This window comes from Otolemur garnettii, unplaced genomic scaffold, assembly GCF_000181295.1.
Source record: "Otolemur garnettii isolate 467f Iridium unplaced genomic scaffold, OtoGar3 scaffold00113, whole genome shotgun sequence".
In the NCBI taxonomy this organism is placed as follows: Eukaryota; Metazoa; Chordata; class Mammalia; order Primates; family Galagidae; genus Otolemur; species Otolemur garnettii.
Genome location: NW_003852508.1, coordinates 5,573,272 through 5,596,918, shown reverse-complemented (window position 1 = coordinate 5,596,918; position 23,647 = coordinate 5,573,272). Strand labels below are relative to the sequence as shown.

The following is a 23,647-nucleotide window of genomic DNA, read 5'->3' as shown; positions in this document are numbered from 1 at the left end:
ACTGACAGGAGGAGACCTGCAGGGGAAGTGAACCGTGGGCCCTTTGCATCCAGCCCCTGCCTGTTACTAGCTGAGTGACTTCGGGGAAGCCACTCATCTCTCTGAACTTCAGCTGAAACTGGAAATTGATCTGTAAGATGGAGACACTCTCCCCCACCTCCCTGTGTCAGCACTGCTGTGAGGATAAAATCAAGTAGTGAACAGTGATTTGTTCTGCAGCATAGGTAATGCTGGAGCTCAGTTATAATATAAATGGAAAATATAACCTAATCAGATTTATAGGAAAGGCAGTTATGATTTATGAAGTTGTGCAGTTTGAACAGGTCTGAGAATGAAATCTGTGTAATATGATGATAATAAAACAGTGCCTGACATTGATTCAGGGTTTACTAAGTGGAAAACTCTGTCTAAGAATCTTGTATGGATACCATCATTTAATCCATGTAACTAATGTCTATGCCGCAGGCGTTATTAATTGTGCCCATCTTCCAGATGAGGAAACAAAGGCCTAGAGGTCTAAGTAACTTGCTTAATGGCAAATAGTAAGTGGTAGAGCCAGGATGCTGGAGTCTTGTACTCCTTGGCGTGTATAAATAATATCCATGTGTGATTTTTATTGAAATAATATAGTAGGGGTGTGGTATTGTCAACATGTCTGTTCAGTTTTTCACTATTTCCAGAGAAAGAACATTCTGATGGAGTTAAGTTTCTACTTCAACTCACTCAGCGGCAGCCTTTGACACTGAACCATGGTTAACAGCACCCATTTTTAGAGCACTTTGGTCTTTCAGCATCACCTGTGCTGGGGAACCCACCCTTTGGTGTGTAGAATTATAAAGAGCTAGGTGTTAGTTTGTCTTTACAAGGGAAGTAGCTTTGGAAAATTCGTACTTGTTTTTCATTCTAGAATAATCAAGATACTTATTTTGTTGGAAAGGGGATTAGATTGAAGAATAATTTAAAAAATTACTGTAATTTTTATTGGTAAATAACCAAATATTTGCCATCTATTTTCAGCCACTAATTTGGGGTTTGGCTGATGAGATTCAAGGTGGTACCACTGAACTCCAATAGCAGCCTCTGGGAGTCACTGTATGTTTAGATGCAAGGCAGATATGAACGTGGTTGGATTTGTTTCATTCATCTGAAGACTTAAACAGCTTTTCTATATGTGTTTTTTAATTTTATGAGAGTTTTTTTTTAATTTTAATTTTTTTTTTTTTGAGACAGAGTCTCGCTATGTTGCCCTCAGTAGAGTGCTGTGGCATCACTGCTCACAGCAACCTCAAACTCTTGGGCTTAAGTGATTCTCTTGCCTCAGCCTCTGAAGTAGCTGGAACTACAGGCACCAGCCATAATACCCAGCTATTTTTGTTGTTGTTGTTGTTTCAATGTCATTGTTGTTTTAGTTGGCCCGGGTTGAGTTTGAACCCACCAGCCTCAGTGTGTGTGGGCAGTGCCCTGTCCACTGAGTGACTGGTGCCTCCGTCAGAGTAGTTTTTTTTTTTTTTTAAGACAGAGTCTCAAACTGTCACCCTGGGTAGAGGGCCATGGCATCACAGCTTATAGCAACCTCTAACCCCGGGGCTCAAGTGATCCTCCTGCCTCAGTCTCCCGAGTAGCTGGGACTACAGGTGTGCACCACCACACCTGGCTGAAATTAAACTTTTAAATACAAATCCAGTATGTTAGGTATGGATGTGCTTTAGCATCTCTGGCTATTTCCAAGGTCAGGTGATGGCATTTGACCCTGAGATCTGGGCTGACACCAGGCTCAAATGTAGTGTGCTGTGACAGAGAAGAGGAAGGTTCTTAAAAACCAACCTTCTGTAGCAGCTGTGAGTGTCTTCTCACGTAGGAAATCTCAGCCAATCTTGAGATAAATAGAGGATATTAAGAACTACGAATGACAATTATAGTCTGTTTGTCTTTTGGGCAGAGAGATCTTTATTACACTGAATTACACTTGTTTTTATTCAATGCTAATGAGAACTTTTGTTATAGTGGACAGTAAGTTAAGACATTCAGATTCTCTTTATTTTTTTCACTAGTGAACTGATTTAAGAAGTGTTTGAGGCTCAGCACCTGTGGCTCAAGCGGCTAAGGTTTCAGTCACATACACCTGGCCTGGCAGGTTTGAATCCAGCCTGACCCGCCAAACAACAATGATGGCTGCAACCAAAAAATAGCCAGGCGCTGTGGCAGGCGCCTGTAGTCCCAGTTACTTAGGAGGCTGAGGCAGGAGACTCGTTTGAGCCCAGGAATTGGAGGTTGCTGTGAGCTGTGATGCCATAGCACTCTACTGAGGCCACAACTTGAGGCTCTGTCTCAAAAAAAAAAGAAGTGTTTGAATGCCTGTCTACAACGTGCCATGTTCTTCACTAGAGCACTAGTGATGGCAGTTAAACAGGGCTCAAGACTTTCCAGCAATCTTTTTAAGACCCAGAGGATCTACCTAAAAGGACAATAGCAGCACATCACGTTTATTTCAGGAAAGGAAATGATGTGGCATCATCATTTCCTTTGCATAAGCATGTACTTTGCAGGCACAGGACGTCTCGTGGCAAGAGTCAGGTTCCAACTGTCCCCCTCAGAAGGGTGTGGCAGGATCCACTTTCTCTCTCCACACCCAGGAACCATGGAGTCCAAAATGGTGTCTTGGCTGGGAGTCTTTTATATTTTAAAAATACTCTGTACATTTAAAATGTTTTAAATGTTTCAAACGTTTCCTGTATCTTTACTGGTCACATAGGTTCCTGCTGTGTTTGGTTACACAGCCTCAACAGCAGAGCTCTCCAGGGGTCTTGGTGAAAACAGCTACAAATCGTAGAGTTTGTTTTTATCAATAAACAATGCTGACAAGCTGTTACAAACCATGCCCAGATGCCTCAGACCCCGGGTTAGAAAGCAACACGGTTGTGAACATGTCACGTCTGGACCAGGAGTCAGCACCCTGGAGATGCACTTTCCTAATTCAGCAGGACAGCTCAGGCTGATGCCAGGTCTGCTGATGTTTCCCCTACCAGATGTTTCCAGGGCGTAAGGCAGACATCATCTTTGCCCTCATGCCACCAATCCACTGTATGACTTCAGGCTTATCAGCCTTTCTTTCCAGTCCTCTTTTCTAATTTAGAAAACAAAAAACTTGGACTGGAATGAACTCTAACTTCCTCTTGCTCTAAAATCTTAGATAACACTTTCCCCAAGGCCACGTGCATCATACGAATGTGAACACTGATTTCCACATTCCCTATAGAATTATATTATTTTCTTAGAAAGGAACTCTAGTTATTCACTGATTCATCACTCTGGTATTTGTAGGAATGTTGCATCCCCCAAACTTTGGCTGGGACCCTTATCAACACTCCCTGTTTTTCTTTGCTGGGGGGATCCTGATGTGGTAGGTCAGGGTCTCTGTGAGTCCCAGATTGGTCACTTAACGAGAGGTTTGCTTTGAGCCACGTCACCCATTCAGAGTTTTAGTTTCTTATTTCTAAAATGTGAGTCATAATTCCCCAGGGATGTTACACAAAATTAAATGAGATAATTAGATCTTAACTCATTTGGTATATAGTAGATGGTCAATAAAAATTAGGTTTCTTGTTTTCTGTTATGAGACTTTGTTGCACTTAAATCTCCTTTAGGAAATCTTACTAGGTTTTCTGAATTAAAATAATTTGTATTGGTCTAATTTCGAGTGGTATTTGAAGGCATTTTGTTACACCCTGCCTGCTAAGAGAAGTAAGTACGTTCGAGCAGAATTATAAGAAAGGTCTATTTTAGTTTGGATCATAGGAATAAGTTGGCAAAAACCTCCTAGGACAGAGACAACCGGGAGGTGCTGGGGAGGAATGTCCATGCTTGCGCTCTTTGAATTGTTTCAGATCAGTTCATTGAATGACCATTATTTCTTACGTTGAGCCCTTCTCTTTATTTACTGATTTTTCAGAGTAAAAATTTAGATTTTAGCAAATTTGGATAGTGACCAATAAATTTTTTTGATTTTTTTTTTTTTTTTTGAGACAGAATCTCACTTTGTCACCCTGGTAGTGTGCTGTGGGGGATATAGCTCACAGCAGCCTTAGACTCTTGGGCTCAAGCAGTTCTCTTGCCTCGGCCTCCCAAGTAGTGGGGACTACAGGTGCCTGCCACAGACCCGGCTATTTTTAGAGATGAGGTGTCACTCTGGCTCAAGCTTGTCTCGAACTTGTGAGCTCAGGCCATCCACCCACGTTGGCCTCCCCAATTGTTAGGATTATAGGCATGAGCCACCTCTCCCGGTCATGACCAATAAATTTTTAAAAAGTATTCTGAATGCAGATTTATGCGTTTGATGTGCTTTAATCCATTGCAGTCATTTTTCCTTTTAATGCTTCAATTGCCCAGTCTTTGGCCACTGGAAGCCCCTTAAAGTTAGCGCGTATATCCTGATACCACCTCCAGTCTCTGTGCTTTTTGGTGTGACGAAAGATGACTTCTCTTACATATCTCCTGCCTAGACCTAGGATCAGTCATATTTCTCTAAGGTGTCTCGGTTTCTTTTAAAAGAAAATGGTACTTGGACATCATCATCTGGACACTAGGGATGGTTATTGCTAGGATATTTTCATTGTTTCTGGGCCTCTTTTAACTAAGAGAAGAAAAGATTATGAGATTATACTGATATTTGCACTTCAAAGTTAGGATCACTGGCTATCACTTTACTTCTTTGATATTATATTATGATCTCTTTAACCCTAAAAGTCTTTTTAAAATTTATTTTTTAATTAAATCATAATTGTGTACATTGATGCATTTATGGGTTTCAGTGTACTGATTTGATATACAATGTGAAATGCTTACATCCATCATAATTATACTCTTTTCTTAATAGTTTTGAAATGTACTGTTGCATCATGTACATTAGGTGAGGTCCCCCCAGGTACCGTCCCTTCTTCCCCCTCCGTCAGCCCCTCCCCTCTCTCTCCTCTTCCCTTCTACTTTCTGGACTATAGTTATGTTTTACCATTCGTATGAATGTGTAGGTGATTATATATTGATTTCATAGTAGTATTGCGTACATTGGATACTTCTTTTTCCATTCTTGAGATATTTTACTAAGAAAAATAAGTTCCAGCTCCACCCAGGTAAACATAAATAAAATTTCTTTTTTCTAAGGACCTCAACTCAATTAGTGTAGCTAAGGGTGTGTGTGTGTGTGTGTATAAGTTAGTGATCAACTCTCAGTATTATCACTAACCATGAAATGCTAAATGCAGCTTTAGACTTCTTTGTGGTTCTTTGGTTGAAAGGCCATCTCTTACCATGCATGTGCAAAATACTGTCCTAAAGTCATTTGAAATAATTCTTTTCTGGTTGGTTATGTCTGATAGGCTGTGAAGTTTATTTGTTTTAATTTGTTTTCAGTTTTAGGTATTACTTTGTTTTTACTTTTTAAGTAAAGTATTTATTTTAAATTATGTATTGTATTTATATGGTTTGAAAGTCAAAATTGTAAACAGAGTGTATTCAGAGAGGCCTTGCTTTCATCCTGGTTTTGTCCAATTCTCTCGCTTTCTCTCTCTCTACAGGAAGCCATTCTTACTAGTTTACTCTTTTTCCATTTCTTTTTGAATATCTAAGTAAATATGTGTATTCTGTATATATTACATACATCAGTATGCATTTTTGAGTATTTTTTCCCTTTCTTACCCAAAGGACGGCATACAGTCCCCTCTGTTCTGCACCATGGCAGGAGAGAGACCTGCTGGTTGCTGCTCACTGCCACATGGTGCTCTCCTGGGGGGAAGGATCGTGGTCTACTCAGTCCCCTATTAACGGACATTTGGTGGTTCCCTTTCTAGTGCTGTACAACACATCGTGTTAGGTTTAGGTCATTTCACACTAAGGAACCAATTCGTCTAATATATCAATACTATATTAAATATTAATATTCAATTGACCAGTTCACTTTGCCTGGCACAGAAGCTGGTTCCAGAAAGGTGAAGGGGGCTGAGAGGACCGGAGTGTGTTTGTCACTGTGGACTCAGTCTTCAACTGCACCTCTCCTATCTCCACCCCTGCCCAAGTTTAGCATTTACCCTAAGATTGCTTTAAAGATCAGAGAGTGAATCTTTGTGAAAGCACTTTAAAAATGTATGTAGCTTTTGAGAATCCAAATCACACTGGCCTCCTTCCTTCCCTATGAGCTGGTGCCCTGAGGGTAAAAGCGGGTGTCCTTTATGAGGCTTCCCTGCAGAGCCAGGCCTGGTGTGAGAGAGTAGCTGTCTGTGTGCTGCCCGCAGTCCTTGCAGCAGCACTGCGGAGCAAACCCTGCTCTCTGCAGTGTAGCTGGTGAAAGGGGGTGGAGGGGGCAACTTTTGCAAGCTGTACACCCAGCAATCCATAATATGGTGCCATATTATATAGCTCAAACTGGTCCTCAGAGGGGCTGCTTACATTCTAGAGTTTTTATTGTGCTAATTCTTTCTTCTCCAACTTTTTATTAGATGAGACATATGGCAAAGTAGGTAAGGGGATTAGTTTTAGAGGCACACAGATCTTGTTGAAACTCTTTTTTTTTTTGAGACACTGTCCAACTTTTGTTGCCCTTAGTTGAGTGCTGTGGCATTACAGCTCACAGCAACCTCAAACTCTTCAGCTCAAGATCTTCTTGCCTCAGCCTCCCAAGTAGTTGGAACCACAGGTGTCTGCCACCACACCCGGCTAGTTTTTTCTATTTTTAGTAGAGATGGGCTCTCACTGTTGCTCAGGCTGGAAATTCTTGCTCTGCCTCTTATCTAACCACTCTTCCATCCATCCATTTGTCCATCCACCTACCCATCCGTGCACAAATGTTTATGAAGCTTTTCCTGTGGGCCTGGACTTGTGCACAGTGCTGGAGAAGCAATATGAGACCATAGAGGGATCCTACCCTCAAGGATCTCATAGTCTGGTGACCCTAGTAGGCTACCTGTGACCTTAGACAATTTCATTAACTTCCATGCATATGAAAGATTCTGAGGATTAAATGAGGGAGTTTATGTGCTGGGCTCAGCACAGTGCTTGGAAAGTAGCTATTAGTAATAACTGGGTAACTCACTTTATGAGATGTTCCAGGAGTAAGAATCTAAGGCAAGAGAGTGAGGCTGGGACTCAGAATGTGTTGAAAACATTCATAGGAAAGATTATCTGCAGGGAATGGATTTTACTGGTGAGAAGAGAGAAAAAGTGTGGCTCATAGGAAGGAGGTAGGAAAATAGAAGGCAAGAGACTTGATATAAAGTGAAAAAGGCTGAGAGATTATTTCATCTAAACTGAAAGAGGCTGGGAGATGTAATATAAATGATAAAGAGGCTATTGCTTTAAAAGTGTAGCATGTTAGACGTGAAACAGATTTTAGCTGAATCAGTGCGAAGCCAGAGTTTAAGTTTTATATTTATGATTTATTTATTCTCTATTCCATTTACTTTTCTTTCCTCCCTCCCTTTTCCTTCCGTCCTTTCTTTTTTTTTCACAGTCTCACTGTCACCCTGGGTAGAGTGCTGTGGTATCATAGCTCACAGCAACTTCAAGCTCTTGGGCTCAGGTGATCCTCTTGCCTCAGCCTTCCAAGTAGCTGGGATTACAGGCACCTGCCACAATACCCAGCTAGTTTTTCTATTTTTAGTAGAAAAGGGGTCTTACTTTTGCTTAGGCTTGTCTCAAACTCCTGAACTCAAGTAATCCACCTGCCTCGGCCTCCCAGAGTGCTAGGATTATAGGCGTGAGCCACTGTTGCCGGCTTCCGTTTACTTTGCCGTTTCAAATATGGCTACTTTTCGCGCTCTTGGGGAAAAACATTTAAGTGTCTTAATTTCATGTGTTTGAGCACAGCGCAGTAGAATGTCAGTTGGCCAAATCCCTCACCTGAAATGTTTTTGTTTCACTCGTCTTTGATAATGAGTAGCCCAGTCCTCATGTTTGGGATTTGTTTCCCAAGCACGTGTGCATGTACAGACGCAGCAGAAAATCAGAAACAAACGTGACCACCTTATGAGGGGTCTTCCGGGCTCTGAGGACCCTCAGCCCCATGTCCTCCAGGTTTGCATATCGACATTCAGAACACCAGGATTGTCTTGTCTTGATGTACAGGATAGCTCAGAGGCCCCTTGAAAGCCTTAGTCATCAAAAGCCTCCTAGCACCCTGGGAGGCCAAGGCAGGAACCACTTGAGCTTAGAAGTTCAAGACCAACCTGAGTAAGAGTAAGACCTCATCTTTAGTAAAAATAGAAAAAAATTAGCTGGGCATTGTGGCAGGGGCCTGTAGTCCCAGCTACTAGAGAGGCTGAGGAAGGAGGATCCCCTGAGCCCAAGAGTTTGAGATTGCTGTGAGCTAGGCTGTTGCCACGGTACTCTAGCATGGGCAACAGAATGAGACTTAGTCTCAAAAAAAAAATTTCTATTTTGTTCACAGAGCAAGATTGACGTGTGAATAAAATTTGGGTTGAGAAAGATGAAGGAGCTTTTCAAAAGGATTAAAAACCCAAAGGAAAGACCGAAGTGTCAGGAGCAGAGAGGCAGGCACATTTCTGCTGCTGAATGTATTGTGTCCTCGGTTAGATCAGTATCCAAGGTACGCCCAGTAGATTTGATGAAGACATGAACGAAAATATTTATTTTTATGATCCTTAGGATCAGCCTCTGTAAAATAAGGGCTCAAATTAGGCAACCTTTCCCCAAACAGAAGCTAACAAACTTCCTGCCATCCACCGCCAGCACCACAAAGGTCTCTGAATTTTACCAGCAACCTCTTTTCCTAGGCAGTTAAGTTAATCAGTGTCTTTCTACTTTACTTTGGGTGTATATAACACCTTTTTCTGGAAATTTAAATCTCAGCTATATAGACATGTTCGTGCCTCCTTTGGCACATGAGATGGAATTGACAGGTTGAACTGCTATACTTTTAAACTTCGGGGGGTGACTATACAGGAGTGAGGTTGCTTGATGGTTAAATTTCTATTTTTGAGAACGCAGGAACTTCTTACTGGGCATGGCCCCGTAGCAGGCCCATATCCTGCTAAAGTGGGGTGACCCTACCTGCTTTGTAGTGAGCCAAAATACTGTTAGAAAAAAGTTTTGGAGCCAGAGATTCTGGGTTCAAGAGCTGCCTTATTAGCTGTGTAACCTTGAGTGAGTTGACTGATTTCTCTGGCCTCAGCTTCACCGGCTGTGAAATAGCATATAATCTTATCCATTTTACAAGGCTGTTGAAGTTTTAAAAAACAATTTAAAAAACCACTTATCAAGTGTAAAGAACAACACAATTATTAATCATTAATGAGAATGGCCCTGGCTTCCCTCCCTATTCATCAAATATTCCATCCTCCATAAAAGGACAGGAGAATCAGGATCATTACTGAGAGATGAGGGGCAAGGGGAAGTAGGAGACAGGATAGAATATTATCCCAGCTTTATAGATGAATAACTAAAGGCTAGGTGCTGACGCTAGCACTGGTGGCATACAAGCTGTTCTGACTCCCAGCCCAGTCTACCTTCTCTCGTTTCCTCAGAAATGCTTTCTGTTTACTCATAAAACTATCATGCTTAGAGCTAAGGAGTATCTTGGCTTTCAAGTATGGCCAGGATAGGGTGATTACCACAAAGGCAGGAAATACCTTGCTCTTTTATCTAACTAATGAAACACGTACTTGGACATCATTAGAAGTTGAAGTAATGTCCTTTGGTAACCTGAACCATCTCAGGATGGACCATAGCCACCAGGCTCAACTTCCTGTTGTGGCATCTTTCCATTGGCCGGAAAGAAGAACTTGGGGTTTTAGAATCTGTTACTGTTGGACTGATTCGATTTCAGGCTAATACGTTAATACTTTCAAGTCATTGTAGTGAAATTCTTCTCATATCTGTCTTTGCAATAAAGATGACTATAATTTATGTTGTTATTTTTTATTAAAATGGATATTTAGAAAATTACAGGTGCACACTTCTCTTACTACCTATGCAGGGGACAATTTGAGTATGCTCCTTTATGTAGAGTAGTTAAATATTATTTAGTAACATCTGCTTTATCTTTGCTTGAGATATAAACGGTATAAATACCAAACTCTTTGGGAAATGAAAAAAAGTGAAAGGATATTTATATGTAAATGCGAAAATGGAATAGATGCTTAAATAGCAATACCTTTTTAGTCACTGCTGTTTCTAAATAGCATACTGAAATTTTTGTAAACAAATGAATACCGCTCCTATTTGGGGAGAATAAAACACCAAAGAGACTCTGTAATACTTCCTCAGTACCTTTCCTGTTAGCTGATTATCTCGTTTATGTTTTTAACAGTATCTTCCTTTCATCTCAAATCATTTGTTTTTGAGGGATAGAAGGAATGAGTAAGATTTGGCCTATCAGAAATACTTCAGCCATACGTTTAATTTGTATTCAGACATTCGTTATGTACAACATTAAACTTATTAATGAGAACTGCCTTGTAAGCAGAGCAAGAAACATGGTTTTAATATTACGGAGGACAAATACACTTCTACAAACATTTCAGCATACTGAGAAATCAAGGTTTTGGTCTTCTGCTGGACTTTTTGTGTTGTGGTGAACATTAACAGTTAAGTTCTATTTTTTTTTTTTGGAGAGACAGAATCTCATTTTATCTACCATGGCGTCACAGCTCACAGCAACCTCCAACTCCTGGGCTTAGACAATTCTCTTGCCTCAGCCTCCTGAGTAGCTGGGACTACAGGCACCTGCCACAATGCCCAGCTATTTTTTTTGTTGCAATTTGGCCGGTGCCGGGTTTGAACCCCTCACCCTCAGTATATGGGGCCGGTGCCCTACCCACTGAGCCACAGGCGCCACCCAACAGTTAAGTTCTTCAGGGAATTTATTTTGTTCTTCTTATACTGAAAGGATTAAAAATCAAATGTCAATGATTTGCCAGAAAGTGTATATTTAATATAGTTCGATGTAACGTGACTAAATTATGAATCAAGACTGGTCCCTAACTGCCTCATCTCTGAGTCATCCAAATTTGTTAATATGTATGTATGTATGTAAATATGTGTGTATACGTTCACACACAAAATGTATATGCATACACAAATGCTCATGTACACACATGCATATATTAACAAATTTGATCTTATTATTGCCTTTTTTAAGAGGTAGGGTCTCACTCTATCACCAAGGCTGGAGTACAGTTGCATCATCGTAACTCACTATAACCTTAAACTCCTGGGCTCAAGTGATTCTCCTACCTCAGCCTCATAAATAGCTGTGACTATGAGTTCGTGGCCCCCTGCCTGGCTAATTTTTCAATTTTTCTGTAGTGACAGGGGTTTCACTGTGTTGCCCAGGCTGGTCTCAAAAATCCTGGCCTCAAGTGATCCTCCCGCCTTGGCCTCTCAAAGTGTTGGGATTACTGGTATAAGCCGCAATGACTGGCCCAAATTGCATCCATTTTGCCTTAAAAATGTGAGTTTGTTTTAGGAGATAGTGTAACTAATTGAAGAAAAATAAGTAGGGGTTAAGAGACTAGATTTCAGTTTTTGAGGGTGCAGTGGATTTGGATTCTGGTAGCCGATTTCTCCTCTCAGGCCTGAAATAGCTCTGGCTTTGAAATCAGGTTTGTATTCTGTCTTTGCTTTTCACTCTGTGAGGTTGAGCAAAGTTTGTTATTCATGAGTCTTAGTTATGTCTATTCCTTAGTCATAAAGTGGTAATAAATAATAACCCTTAAGCTTAAATAATATTAAGTGTAAGTGCTTTAAGACTTACGCATTCTGGCTCGGCACCTATAGCTCAACAGGCTAGGGCGCCAGCCACGTACACCTAAGGTGGCGGGTTCGAATCCCCAGCCCGGACCCGCCAAACAACAATGACGGCTGCAACCAAAAAATAGCCGGGCGTTGTGGCGGGCGCCTGTGGTCCCAGCTACTTGGGAGACGGAGGCAGGAGACTCGCTTGAGCCCAGGAGTGGGAGGTTGCTGTGAGCCGTAATGCCATGGCACTCTACCCAGGGGGACAGCTTGAGGCTCTGTCTCAAAAAAAAAAAAAACAAAAAAAAAACAAAGACTTACGCACTCTACAAATTTATCATGATTAGTCCATTATCATTTCATTTTCCCATAGTCTGTTTTCTTATCTGTATAAGCAGGTGATATCTGTTCATAGAGCCATTGTATTGATTAATTAGTATGAATTTGCTTTGAGAAATCTATAAAGGTTTATTTCTCTCTGTGATTTTAGATCATTGCTGGTAATTTTCGTTAAAGTTGAAGTAGTTCACTCTTATGTAAATGCGTATAACCTTTAATCCAGCATTTATTTTTTGGTGTATATCTCATGATTGAAGATTATAATATGTAAGACTCTTTCAAGGGAATTTTGAGGAGTTTCCTGCTCCTTGAGCTGAAAATTAGTCCAAAATATTTTACATTCTGAAATAAATAATATTTGAAAGAATTACTCATAAAGCAAGTTTCTGCAAAGAAAAATATTTTTTTCTTTTTTTTTTGGCTGGGGCTGGGTTTGAACCCTCCACCTCTGGTATATGGGGCCAGCGCCCTACTCCTTTGAGCCACAGGTGCTGCCTGAAAAACATTTTTCTTTTACTTTTAGAAAAAGCTGAGCACCCATTCCTAGGAAATCTAAGTGGCTTAAATAGTTGGGAAAAAAAATCACACATAGAAAATAATAAATGTTTGTAATTTATTTGTTTTATTTTTAAAAATTTTATTTACTTATTTTTTTGAGGCAGAGTCTTACTGTGTTGCCCAGGCTGGAGAGGTCGGGAAATGTAATCCATATTCCAGTCAGACATAAGCCAAGCTATTATTCCATACTAAGGATCTTGGGCCAAATATAGCCTGCTTCCTGTTTTTGTAAATGAAACTTTATTGAAACACAGCCATGCCCATTTGTTTTCACATGTCTATGACTAAGCAACACAGGTGAATAGTGTAACAGACACTGTCTGGCCCACAAAGCAGAAAATATTTACTATCTAGAGCTTTATAGAAAAAATGGCTTACTCCTGACCTAAGAAAAAGAAAGTATAGTCACTAGGGGATTAGTATCACTCTCTGCCCACCTGCCTTCCAAATTCTATGATTCTGTGATAACACACAAACAAAAATCCCAGATAATGTATTTCACAGGAAGTCAGAATAATTGAAAATGTTAGTGAATACGAACACTCGAAGTTCTCTCTTGCTTTAGCAGGCTGAGACTTGACTTGTGCCTGTTAATTTGCCTTCTTTTTGTTCTGTCTCCCCAGTTTATTGTGGCTGCTTTTAGTTCCAGACCATCTTTTAAGATGTCAGCTCCTCTTCTCCAGCTTTGAGTATAGAAGGACTTTGGCACGTGCCTTGCAGAGCCAAAATTTTGGTGAAAGTGTGGAAGGATTCAGGGCCCCTATGATCCTGGTGACTCTCCCCCTAGTATACTATCTGGGGTTGCCAGTGAATCTGCCCCCATCACCCCCAGCAGTGCCCATGTTATTCTCTGGGTGGTACCTTCCACTCACAGTTTCTACAAAGAGCTTGCTTTCTTTGCTGGTTCTCAGGTTCACTCAGGTTAAATTTGAAATATTTATTGCATTTTATTATTCTTTTAACTTCTCAAGTTGTAGTACCGTCTTTCATGTAGAAGGGTTATCTGACAATATGTGATTTTATTATTCAAAACCAAGAGTAGGAGAGGTCTGAGCAGTGAGAGGAGACAGGTGTTTTGCTGAGTGGTGGCTCAGCTTGTGGAGGTGCGCAGGAACTATGCCATCTGTTCCCTTTCTAGTTCTTTCTACCCACTGGCTACTTTTTATAAATTTGATTAATTAATGGATTTCTGAAACTTAAATTCTCATGAACAGTAGTGTTGGTGCTCTCCACAGATGTTCAGAGCAAGTGTTGGTGTCTATGAGATTAGGGTAGTAGAGTTTTTTTGTGTTTGTGAAACTTATTTTGTGGATTTTTTTTTTTTTTTTTTGAAACACAGGCTCACTTCGTCACCCTCAGTAGAGTGCTGTAGCACCAAAGCTCACAGCAAATTCAAATTCTTAGGCTCAAGTGATTTTCTTGTTTCAGCCTCCTGAGTAGCTGGGACTACAGCCACCCAACTATTTTTAGAGACAAGGTTTCCCTCTGGCTCAGGCTGGTCTCAAACTCCTGAGCTCAGGCAATCCGCCCACCTCGGCCTCCCAGAGTGCTAGGATTACCACACCAGCCTATTCTGTGGTTTTCGTTATCTGGTGGAATTGTGCATGTCTTTTGAAACAGAAGGACATCTTCAGCTTGAAATGCAGTATGTAGCATACTGGTTAAGATTTGCATTCCTGGCGTCACCACTGCCTTGCTCAAAGTTTTAATTTTTTTCTGGCTTATGCTATCCCATTCAGAGATAAAGGAGGACTGATTAATTTTTGAGCCTCCTTCTATCATGTTTCCCTGCAAATAAGACACTGTCTTGTATTTATTTTTTCTCAAGAAGACACACTAGGGCTTATTTTCAGGGGATGTCTTATTTTTATTAAGTATAATACAACAATCTACATCTATTCAAATATAGTTCAGTCAAATTCTTCTGGAACCTGACAGGGGGAGCCGACCTCGTTGGTGGGGCTGGCACTAGTGATGTGTGAACTCCTTTCCCCTAGCTGTTCGCACGTGCGCAATAGGATGCCTGCAACCGCGGTTACCACATGCGCACCCACACAAGTGCCAACAGCTTGGAGAAAGGAGCTGTGGCAGATAAAAGGTATTCCAGTCTTCCTTACTGCTCAGTGCTGAGCAGGGGTAGGGCTTATATTTACCAAATGCATAGAAATCCTGCTAGGGCTTATTTGGGGGGTAGGTCTTATTTTGGGGGGAACACGGTAGTTATAAAATGTTCTGATTTTTATTATCTTGGGCTCCCAGTAAATTTTCTTTCTTTCTTTCTTTCTTTTTTTTTTTTTAAGATTCAGTCAGTTTTAATTTTCCAAATGTTCTCAGACAGAATCATCAGAAACATCCTCCAGTTAAAAACACAGTTGGAGAACCCGTTTACCCCAAAGAACAAACTGCTTGTGCTGTGAGGTAGCAACCAAAGACTGTCTGATCTCCTGTGGGGGGGCTCCTCCATTCTAAGCACTGCCTCTTCGCAGGAACAGTGTGAACAGGAAGGCACAGAAAAGTCACTTCTCATTATTCCATCGACTCCTGGTGTTTTCATTCTATATTCAATTTCTGATTTTAATTTCACAACAAACAATATCAATATCAATATTTATTCTGAAAGGAAATCATATGTTCCAAGTAGCAGATATTAACAACTTCCAACATGATCTCTAGGAATAATTCGTACTTCTGACCCATGTTTTAGGAAAACATTTCCAGCAGTCTGTGAAGGATTTATTCCTATTCCATCATTGGTAATATTGCACTTGTTGCAGCAGGAACTTTAAATTCTTCTGCTGCAGATTTTAAGACTGCTGTAAAAGGTATACTTTCGGGAACACTAAGTACTTTGTATGGCAGCTGCAGGTCCGATGTCAGCGTGATCTTAAAGGAAACCTTTGAAATGATGAGGCCGGTTGCACAGAAAACCCCCACCAACTTCGCCGGGAGCCCCCCTTCCTCCTCAGTAAATTTTCCTTAATGGCTAGATGAGAACAGTGTAGAGGTGGGGTCTCATTTAATCCCTGTGAACGATGTGCTCTTTTTCCCCCTTCAGACTTTTGTTTAAATAGCCCTTTGTCAATGAGACTTGACTAAGTAAACTCCATTTAAAAATGCATCTCCTCTCCCCGCTCCTAATTTCTCTTACTCTGTTAGACACGTTCCTCTGTGTACTTTATACCTTCTAACATTTGGTACCATTTGCGTAGTTATTAGTTTGTTTCCTACGTTAAAAGGTAAACTCAGTGTGAGCAGGAAGTTGACCCAGTTTTATTCACCACGTAACTCCAGAGTCTAGAATAGGTCCTGGCATAGAGTAGAGGCTCAATATATGTTTTCTGATAAATTAAATATAAATTAGTCAAATTACATATTTGTATAAGTTTTCTGAAAGTTATTCTTAACAATAAGTTTATAATGTTATTTATTTGTAAATAATGGCCTGGCATGGTGGCTCACACAAGGGTGCCAAGACCATTCAGTGTGGAATGAATCATCTCAACAAATGCAGCTGAGACAATGGGTTAGCCACCTGCAAAAGAATGAAGTTGGACCCTTATCTCACACTATACACAAAAATCAAATCAAAATGGATCGAAAGCCTTTAATATAAGATCTAAAATCATAATACCCTTAGAAGTAAACATAACCATAAATCTTCGTGACTCTGGATTAAACAATGTAACCAAAGAAAAAATGGATGAATTGGATTTCATAGAAATTAAAACTTTTGTGCATGACGAAAGTAAAAAGGACTTTGATGACACTTAGGTTGATTTAAAAAATAATAAATTATAAAACCAAAAAAGAGAAAATGAAAACGACAACCCGTGGAATGGGAGAAAATATTTGCAAATCATATATCATCTCAGGCAGTTTTATCTAGAAGATATTTTAAAAACTCTTACAACTCAATAATAAACAGACAAGCCAACTAAATGGGCAAAGTATCTGAGTAGACATTTCTCCAAAGAGGATACACCAATGGCTAAAAAACAAGCACACAAAAAGCTGCTTAACTTCATTTGCTGTCGGGGAAATGCAAATCCAAGTGAGCGACCACTTCACACTCACTCGCTCAGATGTCTATAATCAGATATTATAAGCATTGGTAAAGGTGTGGAAAAATTGGAGCCAGTGCGAATGTCAAACAGTGCCACCACTGTGGAAAGGTCTGGCACTTCCTCAGAGTTAACGTATGATCCAGAAAATCCCTTTCTAGGAATGAAAGTCCCACTTCATTCCAGGAGAAATGAAAACATACGGCCACACAAAACTTGTACATGTTGATTATCCTAATACCCCCAGGATGGAAGCTACTCAGATACTCATCCGGAGATGCATGGATAAACACACACAATGGAGCGTTACTGGGCTGTGAATAGGAACGAAGAACGGACTCATGGTTCACCATGGATGAGCCCTGAAAACATGCTAAGTGACCGAACCCAGACACACAGTGCGTGACTCCATTTGTATAAAATGTCTAGAATAAGCGACCTGTGGAGACAGAAAGCAGAACAGTGCCTGTCTGGAGCTGGGGTGGTGGGAGTGGGAGGAAATGTCTGTGATCACTCATGGGTCCAGGGTTTCTTGGGGGGGGGTGATGAAAATGTTCTAAAATATTGCAGATGATGGCATATCTCTTTGAATACACTAAAAAAAACATTATATACTCAAATTAGACTAATCACAGAGTATGTGAATTGTAGCTTAATGAAGCTATCTATTGAAAAATAAGACACAATGTGTTTCCATCAGCGATTTGATGGTATTTGTGAAATGATTGCTCTGATCCTTCTTACTCACTTGGTAGACTTAATGTGACTTCTCAAGAGAAAAATTCCCACCTGCCCCTTGTGGGCAAGGGCGCTCTGACAGATATAGTTCAGGTGTGCAGAAGTTTGTCTCGATTTCTTTCCTAGATACATAGAGTTTTTGAATTCTTCTTACTTCTCCCAGGAGAAGGCCAGCTTTGTCAGGGTTTTGCAGCTCAGCTAGTAGTGGGTATTGTGACAGTCTGGGGTCTGTCTCTACTGTACAGCTCAGAGAGCTGCTGGATCAGGCAGCAGGGGACAGAGGAGACACTGAAAACTGCTGACGGAAAGTGGATCTTGCCTGAGAGGCCTCCAAGGGGGTTTGCACTTGGCATGGGCCCACATCTGTAGGCTTTGCCTCTATGAATGGAAATGAAGTACAGTAACTTGATACCAACATCGTTTGAGGCTCATTTTGATAGCTGAAAAACTTAATAAGGTACTATTATTCTCCTGCGAAATTTCTCTACAAAAGCTCCCCCGCCCTTTGCAGTCATTTGCTTAAAGCTTTTCACCTTCAGTTTCCCAGAACAGAAACTGATGTAAAACCCTTCTGATTTTTGCATTTCGTCACTTCAAGTTTTTACTCTCTGTGGTTGGTTTTATTGCCTGGATGCAGAAAATTCTTTTAGGTTTGTAAGCTGTAGAAGATGAAATATTAATTTGATTTTTGAATCCTTTTCATGACACAGTTGGGCATTCACTTTTAGGCATGATTTCAGCCAGAGCTTTGCAGAAACCCGAAATGAAAAGGGTGGTTGTTTTCTCTGTTGAATGTTCCTTTTTATTACCTTTCCTTCAGTGTTCCCAAGACCTTGAATCCCTGAGATTGGGGTTCTCATATTTCTCTGTATCCCTGTGTTGGCAAAGAGTCGAAGAAAGTGTTATGATGGGTAAATGTGAGCTGTCTGGCCCAGAGGAATTAAATATGGGCTGTATATAGATACGACCATGTTGAAGTCATTGTGGCTAAGATTCCCTGGAAAGTTTTATTAATAATTTAATCAAGGCCATGCTAGAAATTCCAGGGAATTCTCAGTTAGTTGGCTTCAAGTGGTCCATCCCATCAGAGCCATGCTGAGGCTGGAAACACAGAGAGAGGAAACTGAGGTTGACCAGATCTCCTTCTGGCACTGTCTCCTCTAACTGAAGTCACAGAGGGCAAAACTTGAGACAGCTGGTTTGCAGCAGCTCCATGCTTGACCGGCTACTCTGCCAACTTAAATACAGGAATTCCTAAAAGGACTCCCAGTAAGTTCTTCCACTGCGCCTATAGGCCTCAGGTATTGGTTGCTCTGATTGCTACACAGGCTGTTCAGCTCTATGTACATGGGCTGCCTGTCCTAATCCAAAGTCCTAACAAGGCTTTGCTACTCCTCCTTTACAATTTGGCTGGAAGTTATACTAAGAAATAGTATTGCTTTAAGGAAATGGTTTGTTCTCTGCCTTAATGCAACCACCAAATTAAAAAAAAATTAATGACACACCCAGTTCTGTGAAGGGATTGCTGAGATTATCCACTATAGTAAGACTGAGCTCCATGAAAGAGAAAGCGATTTTCTGCTTTGTGGATTTATGTATAGTTTGTGAGAATGTATACTTACGCTGCTGTCTATTTTTAGACCATTCAGAATTTGCTAGCTTCAAGGTTTGGATTTTTAAAAGAGTCTTTTCAGTTGTTCCCTTCTGGCAGTAACTCATACTTATTTCCTGCAAGAAAATGTTTGTAAGAGAAAGTGAAAGCTTAAAGGGGTAAAATAATTTATTCTGGGCAAGAGGAAAACATTTATTTTGTATCCTAAGGTTAAAAGCATGAGCTTTAGAAAAGTCGCATAGCCAGGCGTGGTGGCTCATGCCCGTAATCCTAGCTCTCTGAGAGGCTGAAGCTGGTGGATTGCTTGAACTCAAGAGTTCAAGACCAGCCTGAGCAAGAGAAAGTCCACATCTCTACTAAAAATAGAAAAACTAGCTGGTTGATGTGGTGGGCACCTGTAGTCCTGGGAGGCTGAGGCAAGGGGATCTCCTGAGCCCAAGAGTTTGAGGCTGCTGTGAGCTTTCATAATGCTGCAACACAGAGTGAGACTCTATGGCAAAAGAAAAAAAGAAAAAAAAGAAAGAATTTCAAAAGTCACATAAACTTCAGTTGTTTCCTTATTCTGGCACCACTGGTTAGATGTTTCCTTGTCTGTGATTTGGAGATAATGCTATATTCCTTCCAATCTAAGACACCTTTGATGGCAAGATGCACCATGATTTTGAGATGAAATAGGAATGCTTCTAATTAGACCACAACATAAACCTAAGATACTATTGGTTATAAGACACATGTTGGTTTCAGAGCATCAAAATCCATAAAATTTTGAGAATTAAATGAGATATTATATTTAGAGTAGCTACCACAGTTCCTGACATAGAGTCAGTAGCATTGTGTGTGTGTGTGTGTGTGTGTGTGTGTGTGAGTTTACTGGCCCACACAGAGAGAAAGGGACAAGGGAGGGAAGGGGAGAGAGAATGAATGAATGAATGAATGAATGATACTTCTTTTCCAGATGCTCATTCTATTTTCTCTCCCCTGCCCTGTGCCCAGCTTTCTTCCTCGAAGACAGAGGCAGAACCTGGATGTCATAAGGGCTTACAATGAAATTCTTTTTAATCATAGTCTTATGTTTGCGAGCCATTCATTTTCAACTGAACTAAAGAAAACTTTCACATGATAAACATAGAAAGGGGAAGTGAAACCCCCCATGAGAATGTCTAAGATTTTGAGAACCCGTCTAGGTTCACTTGGTTTGCCACAGGGGACATTCTGCACCATACATAAAATTCTGTAATTTTATAACAGAAAACAAGTTTCAGACATCACATTGCATGCTTTGTTACCTTTGGTGCCTTGGCAATTTAAACTTTCGCGAATAATGTTCAATTCATCATTTTGGTAAAAGTGAGGTTTTTCAGGCATTGATCCAGATATTTAGTGTCTTGTTAAGTTTTGCACTGATTTTAACGAGTTGTTTTAGCCTCAAATTAAATCTCAGATTTTCCAGAAATGAATGAGTAAATCCCTTGAAGATTTTATGTAGCAAATTCTAAATAGCAAAATTTGTTAATTCATCCATATATTCACCAGGCCCCGGTAAGTGCTAGGCAGGTAGGAAGATGCTGAAACCATAGACCCTCTGTGTACAGGGAGCCTACGGCAGAGAGAAGCAAACGGACAGACATGGCAGATACGATGACAGGACCAGCGCTGAAAGCAAATAGTTCTTGCAATAGCAATAACAATAACAGCACAAATGAAGCTCCCTGAGCCTAGAATATTCTTGATAATGGACCATCTTCTGTAATGGACCGTGTCTTCCTCTCCTTTAGTTCAAGGTTTTCTTGTGTTCCAAATCTTGCTATAAGCTTAAATATATTTTATGTCTATTTATAATACACAGTGACAAAAACCGGAGTAAAGAGGAAAAAATCCAGCCATTAAGTTTAATATTTGCTAATTAAATTAATATTACTTTTTCATAAAGGCCTCTGAGTCCATGCAGCCACAGCTCTGTAAGGGCAATACTGTGACCCAGAGTATAAACTATAAAATCTCATGTTTTATGGGCGAATAGTGCTGGAGATAAGGGAAAGAAAGGAGGTAGGGCAATTCCTGGTCTTTTTACTTGGGTAAATAGGTAGATGAAAGATTTCTAACTGAAAAACAGCAGGATATTCCTGGAGCTTTTATGAACAAAGCAGAATCTTCTTCTGCTTTGTCCGCTTTTAATGTTACAGCGAGTTCTTCAGTTTCAGGTAAATACACACAAAATAAATATCTAACAGAGTTTGTGTTTAAGAACACAGAGTAGCTGAGTATGGAAGATTTCTCTATCAAGGAACACATGGAGGTTTATGCTGGGCCTTTAATAGGTTGCTTAAATTCAATCCTATACGGGTCCTCAAACTTTTAAACAGGGGGCCAGTTCACTGTTGGAGGGCCAGACTGTGGGCCCCGGGATGAGTTGGCTGCTAAGCAGGGCAGGCAGTGCTGGCAAAAACACCTAGTGGGCTGGATAAATGTCCTAGGCCAGCCACGTGTGGCCTGCGGGCTATAGTTTGAGGACACCTGCTATAGATTAAATAGAAATCTATTTAGAAATTGCCTAATTATAGCATATGTGCAAATGTTAAACTCAATAATATTAGGCAGATAATAATGGTGATTAGAAACATACTCATTAAAATGATAAGGATGATTGCCAGCATTTATTGTGTGTATACTATGGGTCAGGCACTGTCCTGCGCCCTTCATAGGTCTTACCTCTGTGTCCCCACCCCTAGTCCTGGTGCAGACTGGCACTGGTCTGTGGTCTGTTAGGAACTGGGCTACACAGCAGGAGGTGGGTGGTGGGTGAGTAAGCTTTATCTGTATTTATAGCCATTCCCTGCCAGTGGCATCACTGCCTGGGCGCCACCTCCTGTCACATCAGCTGCTGCACGAGATTCTCACAGGAGTGACAACCCAGATGTAAACTGCAGCATGAGTGCAAGGGATCTTGGTCACCCCCACCTATTGCCCTCCCTGCACCACCTCATGGAAAAATTATCTTCCATGAAACTTGTCCCTGATGCCCAAATCCTTGGGGACTGCTAAAAACAAAACAAAACAAACAAACAACCAAAAAAACTCCCACCTCATTTAATCCTTACGATCCTATGAGGAAGGTACTGTTACTATCCACATTTCACAGAGGAGGAAATCTGTAACTTAGTGGAGGAGGTGCATTAGGTAGATGGCTGAGCTGAGATTTGAACTCAGGGAATCTGACCACCAAGGTCACACTCTTACCTGGACCTGTCAGTCACACATCTGGAATGGCACCTCTCTCACCGGTACCTCAGGTCCGTGGTCCCTCGGCTTGGTGCAGGCATTCCCATCTTTCCAGCCCCCTTCACTCTCCTCCTTAACCTTACCAGAAGTGCCCCTGGGCACCATCCTGGGCTTCTTCCCGCCCTCCGTCCTGCTTGCTCCCCAAGCCGTGGCCACTAGAGGGTGCGCGTAATAGGAACGCGGCAGCAGCACCCCTCACCTGGGTGGTACCCAGCGGGCCCAGTGCCTAGGCGCAAAGGAGGGGCTGTGGGCAGCGAGCAGGCTGTCTGGGGTCTGGAGACAGAGCAGGGGAAAGAGGGCACCTGCCAGGGATGTGAATTTGAGCTCAGATGGGGCTGGCGGCAGGATGGTAACTTCTGCCTGAGTGTGGATGGAGGGGGTGTGGATGGAGGAGGTGAGGATGGAGGGGGTGTGGATGGAGGGGGGAGCGAAGAAACTTCTTGTATGTTTCTTTTCTCCATCCCCAGTAGGGAATGGGGCGGTTAAAAGGCCTTAGGAGGTGATGGGTGGAGGAAACGACTCCCACACTCTCTGCAAGCTGACACCAAGCTACTATCACTGGAGTTCCCAGAGCGGGGCTGGTGAGAAGTCTCTGCTGTCCCACCCTGGTCCTCTGTGCCCCGCAGCAAATCTTCCCTGCTCCTGACAGGTCGCCTAACATTCTCCAGAGTGAAGATCGGGGTCTCCCTGTCACCCTGGAGATCTGAGTGAGGTCCACATTCTCAGGAATGAGTGGCGGGTCCTTTCTGTGCTGATAGAGCAGTGAGATGCTGAGGACAGAGGCACCCCGGGATCATTTTAACGAGTCTTCCGTCTGTTTGATGTACCCTCGTATTTACTGATGACAAACTGTCTATATTTAAGAGCTGAATAACAATGAGGATGTACAGTAAATACATTATGCTCCTTTTTAATTATGATCTTGCTACAAGTGTTGAGATGTGCTTTCTTGTTACCCTGAAGCTCTAGAATAGTACCTGCCACTCCAGAAATTGTTCAGTTGAAATAGGAATTTTGCGAATGGGCCATTTTCATCGTGAAGGTAAAGCTTTGTCTGTTTAATCTCATTGACAGCCTGTGTGCTTTTTCCTTTGTGAGGAGGATACTTATTCGCCCGCTCATTTTACCGCCAAGCTTCCAGAGACTCACTGGCTGTTAGGTGGTGTGGACCGGGGCTAGGCTGGGGACAGAGATGTCGGTTTTCACCCACACTCTCCCTCCTGCACTGTGTACTGTGGGGTGGGCCACTCCTCTGAGCTGGTAATTTCCTCATCTGTGAAGGAGCTGATTTGTAGGACTGTGCTGAGGCTTACAAAAT

At 41.5% G+C, this 23,647-nt stretch overlaps 1 protein-coding gene and 1 pseudogene across 2 annotated transcripts in view; one reads left to right on the top strand and one right to left on the bottom strand.

Moving 5' to 3' along the window:
• SLCO5A1 (solute carrier organic anion transporter family member 5A1) overlaps positions 1-23,647 on the top strand; it is a 156,797-nt gene that overhangs the window by 103,025 nt on the left and 30,125 nt on the right. The gene's annotated exons all lie outside the window — the stretch shown is intronic.
• On the bottom strand, positions 15,287-22,434 carry LOC105887740 (annotated as a pseudogene).